The sequence below is a fragment of the Papio anubis genome, chromosome 14, assembly GCF_008728515.1.
Source record: "Papio anubis isolate 15944 chromosome 14, Panubis1.0, whole genome shotgun sequence".
NCBI lineage: Eukaryota > Metazoa > Chordata > Mammalia > Primates > Cercopithecidae > Papio > Papio anubis.
The window spans coordinates 871,099-889,196 of NC_044989.1; the positions used below are offsets into that span (position 1 = coordinate 871,099).

An 18,098-nucleotide genomic window follows, 5' to 3' on the forward strand; every position below is an offset into this window, starting at 1 on the left:
TGAATACTAAGGTCCTTCCACTTCACATACATGAATACTAAGGTCCTCGCACCTCACATACATGAATACTAAGGTCCTCGCACCTCACATATATGAATACTAAGGTCCTTCCCCTCACATACATGAATACTGAGGCCCTTCCCCTTCACATACATGAATACTAAGGTCCTTCCCCTCACATACATGAATACTAAGGTCCTTCCCCTCACATACATGAATACTAAAGTCTTTCCACTTCACAGTGTGCATTATTGATCACATACGCCCCTTCACAAGGCTCCAGGAGTTGATTCCCTTATTTGTAGGCAAGTGTGTTGGGCCAAAAAGGATTTATGCATAAAGAAATATTACTCAAAAAATTATCTCACAAGAAGATTCTATGACATCCTTATGCAAAGAAAAGCATATAAGAGATCATCGATTCTTCAGTGAGCACTGCTGAGTGGCTTTCTTTCTTAATCCAACTTGTGATGAGCTTATTTAATTGTGGAAGGACTTTCACACACAAAAAAAAGGAATTCCTCACAGTCACCGGAGTGTGTCATCTGATTATGAAACACAAGCAGGATTGCAGAAGCTTAGGAATTAAATTGCTGAAACTTCTGTTGATCTGGCTGGAAGTGGCCTTTAAGTTATTCTAAATAATGCTCACACTATGCTGAAATGCACAGAGTTTGGCAATCACGAGATTAACCTTCCCTGAAACCACCCAGAAGATGCTTTATTCTATCAATTTCTCATGAAAAATCAATATGATTAGCCTTGAAATTTATTTCTAACTGTGGAAGATGCACATTTCTAAACAGACTCTTGAGCTTCTTTTGTCCTATGAACCAGCCATATTTCATGGAAAACAGGCAATCAATCAGTGAATGTCTATTTCTGGCTATAATTTCTACCCACAGAAACATATAGTAAATTCAGTATGGCTCTTGAAAGCCTTTTAAAAGTTCTTTCTCTCTGGAAAATGCCTTGTGAATATGAATAATCTCTTTCTCCATTAGTGTGGCATGGTATTTATCTTTGGAGATTAAACAAGCAAATCAGTTGGCAACATGTGCCTCAGACGGCAAGATTACAGCCACTTTATTAGAGAATGCCGGTAGCTGGAATCTTAATTTTGGAAGGGCTTTCACCAAAAAAAAAAAAAAAAAAAAAAGTACCCTTGTGGCAGAAAGAACCTAAAGACATCTCCCCTTTTGACCTAAACAGTGCTTCCAAGTGTCTTCAGAAGAGCCGCTGCTAAAGTGAAAAGCTCCTTCTAATGTGGACAAAAACAAACTGCATCATCAGCCGGTAAGACGAGACTGCACTTGCGTCCTCTTCCCACGGCAGAGGATCTGGGAAGCGCCCCATGCCGGTTGCTCATAGTTACCTAATCTACCTCTGTCAGGACAAAACCTGGGACATGTCCTTCATGGCACTGGGGTGAGATTTGTTAGACTCGTGCAAAAATGACCACAAAATGTAATGCTTTTTCCACCCGTGAAGGAAAATATTTTCTGATATTAAAAAGATAGTCTTGGTAGAGATGCAACATTATTTGAGGCTCTGTGGTCGTGAACGCTTTTCCTACAGTTGGACTGCTTGGTGCATTTTACACGAGTCACTAATCAAAAGTGTTCTAAGTGTGCAGCAGGCCTGTCAGAGGCGTGAGGACACAGCCTGACTCCATCCCTGTGGGAGGATTGACACACAGTCCCTGCAGGGAGGCCAAACATTCATGCACGATGGTTGCAGGACAAGGTGTGATGGGTAAGCAGCCTTTGTCCTCCACAATCTGGAGTCGTCTAGAGTTTCCGCTGAAGTTATCACTGGCCAAGGAGATATTGTGGCTCCTGACAGAGGGAAACTCAAGTGTCTGAATCACACTGTCTATATCACCATTCAGATCTGTCAGATCCCCGAAAGACCATCTGTCTAAACACACGTATATGCTATGCTGATTGCAAAGCACTTTCAGATAGATACGTAGATAGATAATGGATAGTCATATAGATAGATGGTAGACAAACAGATGAGAGATCATAGAATTAGAGGGATAAGACAATCAGATGATAGACAGATAATAGATACATGATATATAGATAGATGATAGATGATAGAGGATAGATAGATGATAGGTGATAGATGATACATAGATGATAGATGATATCTAGATGATAGATGATAGACAATAGATAATAAATGATAGATGATAGATGATAATGATAGATGATAGGTAGATAGATAGCTATAGGTGACAGATTATAGATAATGATAGGTAGAAGATAGATGATAGATCATAGATAGATGACAGATCAATAAATAGATGATAGATAATAGATAAATGGTAGGTAGGTAGATAGATCATAGATAGATGATATATAATGATAGATGATAGATCAATAGATGATAGATGATAATCATAGATAGATGATAATGATAGATGATACATAGATATCTAGATGATAGATGACAGATAGACGGAGAGATAGATGATTGATAGACAGATGGATTATAGATCGATAGGTGATAGATGATAAACAGATAGATGATATATATATATATATAGAGAGAGAGATAGAGAGAGAGATAGATAGATAGATAAAGAATCAGAGATGAGTAGATAGATCAATGATAGATGGAGACAGGCGAATAGAGGCAGGTGCATAGGCATGAGCAGACGTGGACTGGGACATGCTGCCACCCTAAAGAATCAGAGATGGGTAGATAGATCAATGATAGATGGAGACAGGCAAACAGAGGCAGGTGCATAGGCATGAGCAGACGTGGACTGGGACATGCCACACCTAGAGCAGACGTGGACTGGGACATGCTGCCACCCTAGAGATGCTGTGTCTGAAGTATAAACAGTTCTGTGCATTGCTTAACCACACGACTGGTCAGCATTCTCATATCTCACTGAGATGGAAGCTCAGGCCTCCCAACTCTGAATTCCATTCCCAGTCTAAAAACTGCTGTGCAGGGTTCTGGGGCTCAGGCAGGATCCTCTCATCCTCCCCGCCCTCCTGTTTCCACTCCGTCTCAATCCTCATTTCCTGGGATTCAACACCCTCCCTCCGGCTCCCCTGTTCCTCCTGCCACCTCTCCCTCTTCCTTACTCACTCTCCTCTTCCCCTTCCTTTTTCCTTCTTCTTACCCATTTTTCTCCCTCCTATCTCCCTTTCTTGCAATGCTATATTTTTTTTTTGAGGGGGGGATGTCAGGCTCTTTTTTTTTAAAATTAAGTTCTAGGGTACATGTGCACAATGTGCAGGTTTGTCACATATGTATATGTGTGCCATGTTGGTGTGCTGCACCTGTTAACTCGTCATTTACATTAGGTATATCTCCTAATGCTATCCCTCCCCTCTCCCTCCACCCTATGACAGATCCCGGTGTGTGATGTTCCCTGCCCTGTGTCCAAGTGTTCTTATTGTTCAATTCCCACCTATGAGTGAGAACATGTGGTGTTTGGTTTTCTGTTCTTGCAATAGTTTGCTCAGAATGATGGTTTCCAGCTTCATCCATGTCCCTACAAAGGACATGAACTCATCTTTTTTATGGCTGCATAGTATTCCATGGTGTATATGTGCCTCATTTTCTTAATCCAGTCTATCACTGGTGGACATTTGGGTTGGTTCCAAGTCTTTGCTATTGTGAATAGTGCCACAGTAAACATACGTGTGCATATGTCTTTATAGTAGCATGATTTATAATCCTTTGGGCATATGCCCAGTAATGGGATGGCTGGGTCAAATGGTATTTCTAGTTCTAGATCCTTGAGGAATCTCCACACTGTCTTCCACAATGGTTGAACTAGTTTACAGTCCCATCAACAGTGTAAAAGCGTTCCTATTTCTCCATATCCTCTCCAGCACCTGTTGTTTCCTGACTTTTCAATGATCGCCATTCTAACTGGTGTGAGATGGCATCTCATTGTGGTTTTGATTTGCATTTCTCTGATGGCCAGCGATGATGAGCATTTTTTCATGTGCCTGTTGGCTGCATAAATGTCTTCTCTTGAGAAGTGTCTGTTCATGTCCTTCATCCACTTTTTGATGGGGTTCTTTGATCTTTTCTTGTAAATTTGTTTAAGTTCTTTGTAGATTCTGGATATTAGCCCTTTGTCAGATGGGTAGATTGCAAAAATGTTCTCCCATTCTGTAGTTTGCCTGTTCACTCTGATGGTAGTTTATTTTGCTGTGCAGAAGCTCTTCAGTTTAATTAGATCCATTTGTCAATTTTGGCTTTTGTTGCCTTGCTTTTGGTGTTTTAGTCATGAAGTCCTGGCCCATGCCTATGGCCTGAATGGTATTGCCTAGGTTTTCTTCTAGGGATTTTATGGTTTTAGGTCTAACATTTAAGTCTTTACTCCATTTTGTATTGATTTTTGTATAAGGTGTAAGGAAGGGATCCAGTTTCAGCTTTCTACATATGGCTAGCCAGTTTTCCCAGCACCATTTATTAAATAGGGAATCCTTTCCCCATTTCTTGTTTTTGTCAGGTTTGTCAAAGATCAGATGGTTGTAGATGTGTGGTATTATTTCCGAGGGCTCTATTCTGTTCCATTGGTCTATATCTCTGTTTTGGTACCAGTACCATGCTGTTTTGGTTACTGTAGCCTTGTAATATAGTTTGAAGTCAGGTAGCATGATGCCTCCAGCTTTGTTCTTTTTGCTTAGGATTGTCTTGGCAATGAGGGCTCTTTCTTGGTTCCATATGAACCTTAAAGTAGTTTTTTCCAATTCTGTGAAGAAAGTCATTGGTAGCTTGATGGAGATGGCATTGAATCTTTAAATTACCTTGGACAGTATGGCCATTTTCACAATATTGATTCTTCCTATCCATGAGCATGGAATGTTCTTCCATTTGTTTGTGTCCTCTTTTATTTCGCTGAGCGGTGGTTTGTAGTTCTCCTTGAAGAGATCCTTCACATCTCTTGTAAGTTGGATCCCTGGGTATTTTATTCTCTTTGAAGTAATTGTGAATGGGACTTCACTCATGATTTGGCTCTCTGTTTGAATACCTGTGATTTCTGCACATGATTTTGTATCCTGAGACCTTGCTGAAGTTGCTTATGAAATGCTATTTTTTTAAATTATGCAAGGTAACCCCATCAGTATATTCTCATTCTCTTCAATTCAACAAGCAAGGACACCCATGGGTGAGCGACAGCAGGGACCTCCAGGCAAAGTGAGCCACAGGGTCCCCGCATGCAAGTGCATCCCACGCCGTCAGCCATCTTTTCTGCATTTGTTAAATTGCTGTGCCTGAGGCCGGTGGCCCATCTGCCTTCACACACATGTGTGTCTGGCCTCTGGGGTGGCACTGGGAGTCCTGGGAGGAGCAGGCGTCATCTGCCTGGGGCCACTGGATCACTTCTCTTCTATTTCCATCAACCTCACTTGTTCTAAGAACCTGGACTCAGAGCCATAGCTTTTTTATGACCAACCCACAGATACTTGCATAGTATTTTGGGCCAGAAGTCAGTGTGTGGTTCAGTTCACCTTCTGTCTGTGCTGACCCAAATAAGGATGCTCTGTTTAGACTCTGCCCTGAGGAAGAGAATCCTGCATTTGTGTGGAAGGTGAACATGCTACCCAATGTGGAACTGAGCCAGGATCCCAGGGCGAAGCCTCCCTCCCACTCCGTCATCACGGCCACGCACACAATCCACTCCTGTATGCTGCGCTTCTGATACCAGTGACCACCGGATAGATCCTGGGCTGTTTTCCCCGTCGACGCTATCTCATCCACCAGGCTAAAACATCTACAGGGGGCCAAATGCAGGCCTGGATCCGAATTTCCCGCTAATTATTGGCTCCTTTCCTTGTGTTGGGCTTTAGTCTAGAAATGCTGAGTGTGGGGTCGATGGGGACGAGAAGAGGGAGGTACCACCCAGCCCCCAACTCTCCCTGAGTCTCCTCAGAGGAGACCTCGCCACGTCACTTGCTCATTTGTCTTTGAAGGAGGTTGGGTGTGGGAGGAGGGCAGGAACTGCAGCAGGGACCTTGGCCCTCGGACCCCTTCCCTGTATCTGTGCCCTCCCACCACTGCCCCTCTGCTGTGGGGCTCATGGGAGGAGCACATGGGACCACCTGCTGCCCCCAATATTGTATTTCTTGTTGTCTTGTGGGCAGAGAAGAGTTCCTTACGTAAAGTCATATGCATAGACCTCAAGGCTGACATTTGGGGCAGGGAATGTAGGAAAGGGGGTGAGCAAGCTTCCCGTGGCAGATGAAACAAAGTTCCATTCTTGGGTTTAAACAACAGGATTTAAAAACAAATAGTGTCATAGTTCCTGAGGCCAGAAGTCCCGGACCCAGGGGCCTACAGAGTGGGTTCACTGCAAGGCTTTGAGACTGGCTGTTGGCTTGTCCACGGGCCTCCTCCTGTGTCTTCCCTCTGTCTGTCTCTGTGTTGAAATTCCCCTTGTCATAAGGACACCAGTGATCATGGATTAGAGCCCACCCTAAATGCCCTCACCTTAACCTAGTGATAGTCAGTATCTCCATCCTGAGGCACTGCACAACCTGGCCCATGGCTGTGCTTAGCAGGGTGTTGAGAGGATTTTGACACAAGGAAGCCTTTGGGGAGGACGCCAGCTGGGCTTCTCAGGTGACAGCAGAGACAGAGCGTCCCAAAGGAAAAGGTGCGTGTGAGCAGAGCACAGGCCTGCAGCCACAGGGAAAGGCCGCTAGCGTCCAGTGAGGGGAGGGACGGGGCTGGCCTCCAGAAGGTGCTTCCGGGCTGGTGTGGAGGAAAACCATGGGCTCTAGCTGGCCTGGACTCAGGGTGGAGAATGGAGGTGGGCCGGCAGAGGAGTGAGTGCCCAGGGTCCCCACAGACACCCTGAGATGCATTGCAGGGCGTGGTGCTCAAGTGCTCAGCCACCTGCCTGCACAGCTGCTGATTCCACTGCTAGAGCTGTCCCTGCCCCAATGGGCTGCCCTTGGGAGCTAGTGGGCCTGGACTGGGAGCCTCTGAACAGGCCGTCTCTCTCTCTGTCCCTTTGGGGAAGCCTCCCCTGCCCCACAGAGATTGCTGGGCTCAAAGCAGGGAGGAATTTCGGCCGGGAGAAGGGCCTTCCAACCCTGAGCTCTGTGAGAGGAAATCTCATTAGGAGCAAACCCTCACATGTGACCTGGAAAAAAGGAGAACATGCACCTCTTTTAATAGACGATGTCTGGATCTTTAGTGAGGATGAGTTAGACATAATACTTCCTTTTACTTTCAAAAGGGAAAAAATATGGGTCACTCAGAAATTCCTGCTGCAGCTTAGATCATTGATCAAGTTCACAGCAAGTCCATAATCTCCAAAATTCAGACAGTTTCATGTTAGTCAAAAGTTAGTGCCTGCAGTGTGGGAATGCTGAAGACAGCCGGTCCAACACCCTCAGGGATTCCCAAAGCCTCCCTGCGATCCAGAGAAGGAAGCCTAGATTTCTAGGTCAGTGCACCCCACTAGCAAGAGAATAAAGTCTCGGTATTGAGCTCACAGGCTACAAACTGTTCCCCTGTATGTCCTGAGAGTCCCCAAGGAACCCTTGACGAGGGCTCCTGAGTGTCGACCAGGGCTCTTCCTTCCATGGGCAATGCTCCTTCCTCCTCCTTTCTGTTCAGCGACCCCCACATCAGCCCAACACCCTCTTCAACCCCATGTCTCAAACTAGAAGTCACAGCTGCATCCTTTATTTATTTCTTTACTTTTACATAATGTTTACAATATTTGTCACCTTCTGCTTGTAGTTATTTGATGCATGTCTTATTCTCCACACTACAAAAGTCTCAATTTGGGGACCTCATTATTAAGCTTTTTTTTTTTTTTGTACATACGATCTCACTCTGTGGCCCAGGCTGGAGTGCAGTGGCATATCTCGGCTCACTACAGCCTCTGCCTCCTGGGTTCAAGTGATTCTTGTGCCTCAGCCTCCTGAGTAGCTGGGACTATAGGTGTGCACCACCATGCCCATTTTTTTTTTATTGTTTTTAATTTTGTAGAGACCAGATATCACTATGTTGCCAGGGCAGGCCTTGAACTCCTGGCCTCACGTGACCCTCTGACTTCAGCCTCCCAAAGTGCTGGGATTACAGGTGTGAGGCACCGTGCTGGCTTTTTTTTTTTTTTTTTTTTAAGAGACTGGGTCTGTCACCCCAAATCTTCACAATTCAGTTTCTATGTTTGTGAAATGAAGGGTTCAACTCCATGATCTTTAAAAATATTCTGCCCTACCAATTTGTCTGCAAATCAGCGATTCCGGTTCGCCTCTGTTTGAGGTTTTCCTGCTGGAAACCCCCCTCCCCCCACAGCTTTCTTCTCCAGTCCCTGTCTGCCCAGTGGTCAGTATCACTGTTTTCTTCCCAGATACCAGAAAACCAGGTGACCTCAGCTCCTGTCCTTCCACGTGACATTCTAATGTTATTGCATTAAGTAGCTGCAGAACCAGTGAGGATGAAATTTGTGTTTGGAGTTTTGACATGTTTCTGCTCTATTTGCTTAGTTACATATTTACCTACATAATCTCACATCCATAAATGGTTTCAAGTCACAGAACTCTAAGAACTGATTTACTCTTTTTGACATATCCCTGTACTAACATATCTGTGTTTTGTTTTTTTCATTTCAGTTTAGTAATAATACAATTTGGTTAATTTATATTTGTCTCAGCAACTTCCCCAGAGATTCTTGTTTGGAATTAAAATAACTTCTGAAGTTCCTTTGGAGAGTTCCATAAAGCTTGTTCAATCACTTCCGTGAATAATTTCATTTTAAGACGTGGACAGCACATTTATCAGTTTTCAGTACACACGAAGCCAAGAATCCTAGTTAAGACATTAAATGGCAGTCATCCGTCATGAGCAGGTGGCAGATCGGAGCCACGAGGCAGAGGGAAGGGAATGAAATAACAGAAGGGCAAATGCAAACTCCCACATTTACATTAAAAAAAAAAATCCACAATAACAGAATGAGGAAAATTGGTTAAATTGTCTTTTCACTGAAAGGTATTTGTGGGTTTTATTTTTTTTCCATGTGATTGGGATTAACAGGAATAAACAATGCTGTAGCTTGAAAAGGATCGGACAACTCACCCGTCTTAGGCCGTAACAGTGGCAAATAAGAGAGAAGAGTCCACAAGGCAGTAACAGTCAGCACTGGTCAGTGCAATTTTTGGCAAAACAATTAAAGAGAGGAATGGGTGAAAACACTGCATAAAGCACTTCACAAAGCACAAGGCATCAGGCACTCATTACAGGAATAACTTGAAATTTTAACATTTCTGCATTTCACATTCCTCTGTGATGAGGCCTCTGTCCTGGCTGCACGGCACCTTGAGAGGTGCTGCTGCTGGCTGAGCTGGGAAGAGAGGGGCAAGTAAGTGTAGAGTCCAGATTGGAATAGACTCATCTTTGGGACAGCCAAGGGCTGGGGTCGGGCAGGCAGCCTGGGATCAGAAGAAAAATGTGAGCACCAGGTGTGAACCTGACCTTTCAGGGAATCCACAGCAGGTGACGCCTGGGGGATGGAAGATGTCATGAGAAGCCTGGGAGGGAGAGTGGCTGGACTCTCTGGGTTTCTCCTGTTTGGGGCTGGGTAGAAATCTTCCATCTGAGGAGGGACACCGGGGGTGCTCAGAAGCCAGGGGGACAACCTACTGTTCTCTTGGAAATCAGGGAAAATGTGTTTCAAAAAGGACAGCCAGGCCAAAGGTATTGGATGGCCTTGGGAAGAGACAGATGAATCCGAGAGTACCTCCTGGGGTTGGTGTCCTGGGATCCAGTTCAGTGTGAAAAGGACAGAAGGGGAGTTTTGGTGAAGTGGGGGCTGGACTGCAGCCTGGAGGTCAGGAGCACGAACAGGAATGAGGACGCCCGGCTCTTCCTCTCAGGGCTTGGTGTCTCCCAGCATCTCCCAGGACATCGGGACTCGGACAAGGGGCTCTCCTCCTTCAGCCAAAGTGGCAGTTATTCATTCTCAGGCTCCTCCCCACATCTCTGGTCACTGAACCCGGCCTATGTCTGGAATATTGAGGTCAGCTTTCACAGTCTCTACCCAGAACATCCTGGCCTCCCAATGCCTCTGTATGCAGGTCACCTCTAATCAATTTAATGAAAACTAGAACACATTTTCCCAAGCTCTCCATCCCTTCCTGGCATGATTTTATGACGTGATCAATTGCTGCAGATACCTCCTCACTGCTACTCAGAAGACCTTATTTCTACCACCTTCTCTGCAGTGGTATCTGTCTGGTCCCCATCTCAGTAGCACAGCAGGATAGAAAAGAATGCCAAAAATATCCAGTGTAAGTCAATGCCAAGCTACAAGGTCAGTCTAAGAAAAAGAACCTAGATGCATCATCCTGAGAGTGCCTGGGTACAGAGCCACAGAACCGGGAAGGAGAGTCACGTCAGCCTCGTAGGAGCACAGCTGTGTTGCAGAGACAACGTCAAAAGGAGGGACCTCAGCAGGGAGGCCGGAGTAGGGGGCCTGATCAAGGTCGGTGCTGACAGCTGGCATGCCTGAGAGTCCCGCACGTGGACCTAGGGCTGCACTGCTCAGATCCTACTTAGTTTTGAGATTAATTATTGTTCAGCCTACCTAATCTCACATAGGTTGTTGACCTATAAAAGTTTTATATCCACATTCAAAATCAATTTTGCTAATAATTTAGATTTCAGAACGTAAAGGCAAGGAAGATTTAGATGACTCATAAAGTCAAATTTTCTGAAAGTACAAATTGTAAAAGTCTGGAAATGTTCATTTTAAGAACTTCTTTGAAGTAAATTACTTATTTTAGTGTAAGGTTGAGTAGTAAGACATGTAAAGGAGCCTGTGAGAAATTCCTCGGAGCTATGAACCTACTCCCCACACCCTCACAAGGACGGGCTGTCTCCCACGGGGGCCCCTTGGTTCTTTCCTTCTAAAGCAGAGCTTTGCAAAGTGAAGTCACTGAAACAGCAGCAGCAACAGAGGCAGCTGAGGCCTTGAGGCCTTCTTTGAAAATCCCACCCAGACCCATGGGATCCAAAACTCTGCAGGCAGGACCCCAGGATCTGTGGGTAACAAGTGCCCCCGTGATTCCAATGCAGGCAGGACCTGGGATCTATGGGCAATAAGCACCCCTGTGATTCCAATGCGGGCAGGACCCCAGGATCTGTGGGCAACAAGCACCCCTGTGATTCCATTGCAGGCAGGACCCCAGGATCTGTGGGCAACAAGCACCCCTGTGATTCCAATGCAGGTAGGACCCAGGATCTGTGGGCAACAAGCACCCCCGTGATTCCAATGCGGGCAGGACCCGGGATCTGTGGCAACAAGCACCCCCATGATTCCAATGCAAGGTAAGGTCTGAGGTGCAGTGTTCTGGAGAAACCTATGTATGAAAATACATGAGGAAAACAGATCCACAGGCCTGAACATAACAAGAAACAAAATGAAAGAAGGTAGATTGATAGAGCAAATATCAGTATCTATGAGAGCAGAACAGGATAATTCTAAAAATAAGAAAAAGTTCATGCAAGAGAAACCCATGTCGTCACAACAGGGGGTGACCTGGGTACAGGATTCCCCTCTGCTGATGTCAAGTGGGTCAGGTCTCGGGATCCACAGGTGAGGGAGGTGGCCTGGGGTCTGCTGTCCACAGCAGACTTCCTCTCTCCACCTTCTCATAGAACAGAAGAAAGAGAGCGCAGCTGCAGGAAAATAAAGGTTCTACGGGTTTCTTGCTGAGAACTTGCCACATGGCTCTCTCTCCACAGAAGGTAGTAAAGTCTCTGCCTCCAGAGCAGCCGGCTGCCCAGAGACCATGGTGGCAGCATTCAGGGACAGGATGAGCATATTCTCTCCATCCTGGGAAGAGCAAGCCCCAGCAAAGAGATGCAAACCCCACCACAGATATGCCTGATGGGCTCCAGGAAGCCGGCTGCCTGTTCCCCGACTCTGGGATTTGCCTGAAGGGCATGGGGAAGCCAGCTGCCTTCTCCCCGACTCTGGGAAGGGTCTGCTGAGAACCATCTAGGCTGAGGCTGTAATGTTATCTGCTCTCTCCTATTATTTTTGACCTGATTTGCCCAAATTTTACACAAATTATTGACAAAAGCAAGGTGGTTTTCAGTTGAAACAGCTGCACTCAAATGAGAGCACCGTGCTTGAACTGTGTGCTGGGGCAAGTGAAGAGTCTCCTTGTTTCTCCATCCCGTGGTATAAGCCTGGGGCTCTGATGCTCGTTCCTGTCCTCACTTGGCTTAGAAATCAGTCCTGAAAAATCATGTGGACTTCTTTGGAAGTAGTTATTTTATTTCCTTACAAGACAGGAGTTGAATTCTCCAGGATGCTGAGATTCCTTTTGGAAAAACGTTCCTTTTCAGATGATGACACAGCCAGTGCCGTGGAGTTTTCTCTTTGACCTGAGCACAATGAGAACAATTTGAAGTGTCTGCGGTTGATCGACGTTTATGCCTCCTTAGTGAAAAGGCAAAGGTAGATGCCCCTACAGACAAGAAACGAGGAACTTCAGCCTCATGGAAGCTAAGTGTCTGGATGTCGAAGGCTTGAGTTGCAGGGTGTTGGTCTTTCCTGGGTCCCAAGCTGGTGGCAGACGGCACACACCCCATGGCTGCCGCACACACACTGTGATGAGCTCGCTGTGTGTCCTGCTGCTCGTGCCATCCTACACCACCCCCACCTCTGAGCGTCAGGAAGTGCACACAGCTGAACAATTCCCCCTGTAAGACTTATCCCCATGCAGGACCCCGGGAGTGAATGGGAGGAGAATGTTGCATCCATCCTTCTCTTTGGAGAAAGCACTAAACAAGGTGCCACCTCAACCCGGCAGGAGGGAGTCAGACAGGACCCCGGGAGTGAATGGGAGAACAGTGCGTCCATCCTTCTCTTTGGAGACAGCACTAAACAGGGCGCCACCTCAGCCTGGCGGGAGGGAGCCAGACAGGAACCGGACACTACCCGAGGTCAGTATCCTCTGGCTGGCCCAGCAGAGTGAGAGAAATAAGGATGAAAGATGTGGGCACTGAATATTTAGGACCCTAATTTATCCAAGCAGAATACTTTATTCTAGATCTTCATGCCTGTATTGGAATTTAAAAGCAGGGTAAAGTTCGCCTAAGTTGAATTTCAGGCATGTGCAGAGCCACTGACTTGCAGCTGTCCATGGAGGGCCACAGGCAGGCTGGGACCATGAGCCACAGGCCCTGCACCACCTCAGCTCTGGCCACATCGCACCCTGCGCATGGATTCAGCTGTCCCAAGAGGAACTCTGGTTTCTCCTCCATGGTGTGTTATCTGTTCGTTTCGCTTAGAAAAGAGGCAGCATTTTCGTGGGGTGGGGACAGGCCATCCCAGGTTCTCCGGTCAAATGCCACTTTATATCACGACATAAAACTCTCCACCTTTGAGACATCAAGTAAACACCGCCCTTTCTGAGAATCAAGCAAGTAATTCCTTCTTCTACCATACGCTGTATCAAACTGATAAAAAAAATTCATAGCTATGGACTGAATATACATTTTATGATTTCTTAGTTCTCATGAAAGCCAGACAGGCACACAAAGAAGTGAAAACAAGGATCATTTCCTTCACCCATCCATCCACGAAGCAATAAGCATTTTAATGTGACCCTATGCTAAGAATTGTCCAAAAGTCCAAAGTTCAGTGGATTCAACTTATATATCATCTTGACTAACAGATTAAGAAAAGTTAAATACAAAAATGGAAATTCAAAAGCATTGAACATGGACTGTTCAGCTTTCTTTCTTCAAGTTGGAAATTATCCTTGAAAGCTCACCAGGAGAAAAGTCAAGTATTTGGAAGTGGACCGCTATCTCTACTCTCAAACAATGTGCCAGACCTGTTTGGGTTTAGGAGAAAGACCAGGGTATACTAATGGGGACACAGGTTTTTGTCCCAGTCCAATCGTTAAGAAGGTGAGTCAACTGGGACAAATGACCTAGGATGTCTGAATCTCAGCTTTCTTATCTTTCTGAAAGTGATAATTGTTCCTCTCTGCTTTGTAGAGTCACAAAGATCAAATAAAGTAAAGCTTAAAGCTGGATAACCTATAATAGTTTTGGAATTCTCATGTCCTATGTGAGTTTAAGTATCAGTTATGATGATATTTGGAGTCAGGTGACGGTTCTGAGCACTCTATTGAGAAGTGTCTGAAGGCCGCCCCTGGGAGGCATTGTGGAGGCAGAGGCCTGGGCAGGGATGCTGAAGGCAGTCCCTGGGGGCCATTGTGGAGGCAGAGATGTTGGGCATGGATGCTGGCAGTGAGGGAAGAGTGCCCCCTCCTTCTGAAGGAAGCCCTCCCTGACCACATCGATCTCATTGCCAGAGACTCCACACAGCCTCCAGACTGCAGACAATTATATCCTCAGAATAGGATCACCAAATCATGGCTCTTAAAAATTACAGGAAAACATGAAGACTTGTAAATGTGATCTTTGTTGTGCAAATCTGGTTACATTATCTATTCAAATGCTGCCGGCAACACTCAAAGAGATATTTCCCGTCTTTCTCTGAAGCAAGGAAAACTACTTTTCTGAACAAATTTTTACAAGGACTTAATTTCACGCTTAGCAATGCCTTGTCTTCATTAAGGTTCTTTAGGCCATTTGACAGGATGCTAAAATGTCTTAATGAAGCCGCAGGCTCAGGCTCAAAGCAGCCACATTTACGGTCTCAGCTGTGAGAAGTGTCGTCAGTGCAGACTTGCATGGGCCTCCGCAGACAATTCCCAGGCAGCGCTGCAGGGCTCTGGGACTTGGGAGGGGCCCAAGCATGCTTATATCTGGAATTTTCTGCATTGTAAAAGCTTGGTTTCTTCAAATCACCCTCACCTAACGAAAGTGCTGACCCAGGGAAGGGGTTTCCTTCTGATTTCTGTGTTTCATATCCCTGCCATGTGCCACACGGCGCTAATTGATAAATAAATTCCCTGTGCACTGCCCGACAGACGCTATGGGCAGAAACACGAAAAGCGACTAGCACAGACCAAAGAGAAAGAGGACAAGGTCTGCTCAGCAAAGTGGTGCTTCAGGTGAGTCCTTTCATTAAAAAATTTAAAAAGGGGCAGGTGCGGTGGCTCACGCCTGTAATCCCAGCACTTTGGGAGGCCAAGGCAGGTGAATCACTTGAGGTCAACAGTTTGAGACCAGCCTGGCAATATGGTGAAACCCCATCTCTACTAAAAATACAAAAAATTATCTGGGTGTGGTGGCAAATGCCTGTAATTCCAGCTATTCCAGAGGCTGAGGCAGGAGAATCACTTGAACCTGGGAGGCGGAGGTTGCAGTGAGCCAAGATCACACCACTGCACTCCAGCCTGGGGACAGAGTGAGACTCCGTCTCAAGGGAAAAAAAAAAAAAAAAATCAGGGTTTACTCTGTGTATTCAGTGTCTACTCCCAAGAACTCAGGAATGAGAAAGTTCCGTTAGAATCACATTAAAATTAGGAATAACACCTACTGGCTCAGGGATCACCTGCTCAGGGGATACAGCCCACAGGCTCCGTCTCAGCTCTCATTAAAGAGTCTCCATCTGCTATGCACCTCCAGGACTTTGCAGAGTGGAGAGGGGCATCCCCAACCCTGGCAGGGCCTGGTTCTTGGCCATTCACAGCTTGAAGAGGCAGCTTTGCTGCTCCCTGAAGCTGCTGGCTCAGGGGCCCTGTTGCCTGGGCCACCAGCCACACTCAGAAACCCCTGGCAATTACAGATGCTTCCCAGGCTGGCCCTTGTTCTGATCCTGCAACCTGGCTGTGGACCCTTCCTCTAGTGTTCCCCAGAGGTCCATATTCCCAGCGCTTCCTAAAATAAATGCTTTAGCTTCTATGCACATCAACACACCCACGTCAAATAGCGGGGTGTGTCCCCTGCACGTAACCCTGACACAATCTCACTGTAACAAATGTCCTTAAATTCTATTTGTCTTTTATTAAAACTAACACTTTTATCTTAGCAAATAAGACTGTCCACAAGGTCCTAAAATTCCATCTCTCTGCTTGCTCTAATCCACGGTTTCACAATCTGTGTGGCAGGAAGGAGAGCAGTCCCTGGGGGTGACGCGCAGCCAATATTTTAGTTTGTAAATTAGATTTGTTGCCAAACACACCATGCTCAAGATCGAAAGAGTCTCAGAAAGGCTTTACTTTTTAGATTAATTAACCCATGTATGCGGTTTTAAAGGACTGACTGTATCTTTTACCAGATTTAGGGAGGAAGACCACAGCTGAGGACACAATTTCTTCTTCATAAATAAGACAAGCATATGGTTCAATTGATTTGATACCAGAACATTAATAATAATGTTAGCTCTTTTTTTTTTTTTTTTTTTTTGAGACAGAGTCTTGCTGTTGCTGCCTGGCCTGGAGTGCAGTGGCACTATCTTGGCTCACTGCAACCTCCGCCGCATGGGTTCCAGCCAATTCTCCTACCTCAGGCGCCTGCCAACACGCCCGGCTAATTTTTGTGTTTTTAGTAGAGACGGGGTTCCGCCATGTTGGCCAGGATGATCTTGAAATCCTGACCTCAGGTGATCCACCCGCCTCGGCCTCCTAAAGTGCTGGGGTTGTATGGTAGAAATATTTCATTATATTTTGGATATTTACTATCAAATATTTACTCAACACCCACTTTCTCCTAGGTTGGGATCTATAAATACAACCAGAGGCTAAATCGGGCCCGTGGACTTTCCTGTGTGATTCTCAGTTAAGAACGTTTGATATTAGTAATCTTTGATGTACGTATTCATCTTTTTTCATGCCGCTGATAAAGCCATACCCAAGACTGGGTAATCTATAAATATAAAAGAGGTTTAATGGACTCACAGATCCACGTGGCTTGAGAGGCCTCACAATTACGGTGGAAGGTGAACGCGGAAGCCATCTTCCGTGGTGGCAGCAGGAGAGACTGAAAGCCAAGTGAAGCCGGAAACCGCTTATAAAACCATCAGATCTCGCGAGGCTTATTCACTAGCATGAGAGGTGGAAGCCCCTCACAAACCCATCAGATCTCGCGAGACTTATTCATCATCACGAGAACAGTATCGGGGAAACCGCCCCCTGATTCATGTCTACCACAGGGTCCCTCCCAAAACATGCGGGAATTACGGGTGACGAGATGAGATTTGGGTGGAGACATAGCCAAGCCGTATCAATGCGTAATCCATTGCTATGCCACACTGAGGCTTAGAACAGCACCCATTTATTACCTCACAGTTTCTGGGGGTCAGGAGTCCAGGCCTGGGCCAGCTGGGTCCTCTGCTCATGGTCGTAGAGGCCCTTGAGGGGGTCCATGGGGCTGATTTCATCAGCAGGCTCCACAGGGAAGGGCCGGCCTCCCCGAGGCCTGGCTGCTCGCAGAGCCCACTCCCTCCCTGCTACACAGCTCGGCCTCAGTGCTGGCCGCTTGCTGTCCCCGCTGGCCCTGCGCCGTCAGTCCTGCCCACAGCCCCACAGCGGAGCCACATCGCAGCCGCGACGTCTTCACAGCCGGCAGGACCGAGTGGGCTTCAGGAGACCCGCATCTCTGCTGCCCGCAGCCTGGCGTCTTCTCTGAGTCAGGCGAGGGTCACAGGAGCCACCCCGATCAGGGAGAGGATTCTGCAGGGGCACGAGCTCTGGGAGGTCGGGGTCATTAGGGGTTGCCTTGGAGTCTCTGAGCCACAGAATTTTACATTTTTTTTTTTTTTCGAGACGGAGTCTCGCTCTGTCGCCCAGGCTGGAGTGCTGTGGCCGGATCTCGGCTCACTACAAACTCCGCCTCCCGGGTTCCCGCCATTCTCCTGCGTCAGCCTCCCGAGTAGCTGGGACTACAGGCGCCCGACACCGTGCCCGGCTAATTTTTTGTATTTTTTTTAGTAGAAACGGGGTTTCACTGGGTTAGCCAGGATGGTCTCGATCTCCTGACCTCGTGATCCGCCCGTCTCGGCCTCCCAAAGTGCTGGGATTACAGGCTTGAGCCACCGCGCCCGGCCGGAATTTTACATTTTTAAACGGCAGTGAAAACGGCATTTAAAATTAAAGAGAATTATATGTGACAGAGACCCTGCAGGTAAACGCCCCTCGGACTTCAGGGAGAAACCTGTACTGTTGTCTGTG

General features: G+C 46.5%; 1 long non-coding RNA gene across 9 annotated transcripts in view; it reads right to left on the minus strand.

The window, feature by feature from the left end:
- The window catches only part of LOC103876665, a 110,590-nt gene extending 92,889 nt beyond the window's left edge, over positions 1–17,701 (minus strand). For 3 of the 9 annotated variants that reach the window (XR_002516475.2, XR_002516473.2, XR_635981.4), the window contains exon 1: positions 16,827–17,696. This is a non-coding gene — a long non-coding RNA (uncharacterized LOC103876665). Of the gene's footprint in view, positions 1–16,826 lie in introns of all 9 variants that reach the window. The other 6 variants (XR_002516479.2, XR_004178152.1, XR_002516476.2 and 3 more) reach the window with 5 other exon arrangements.
- Positions 17,702–18,098: the final 397 nt, after the last annotated feature.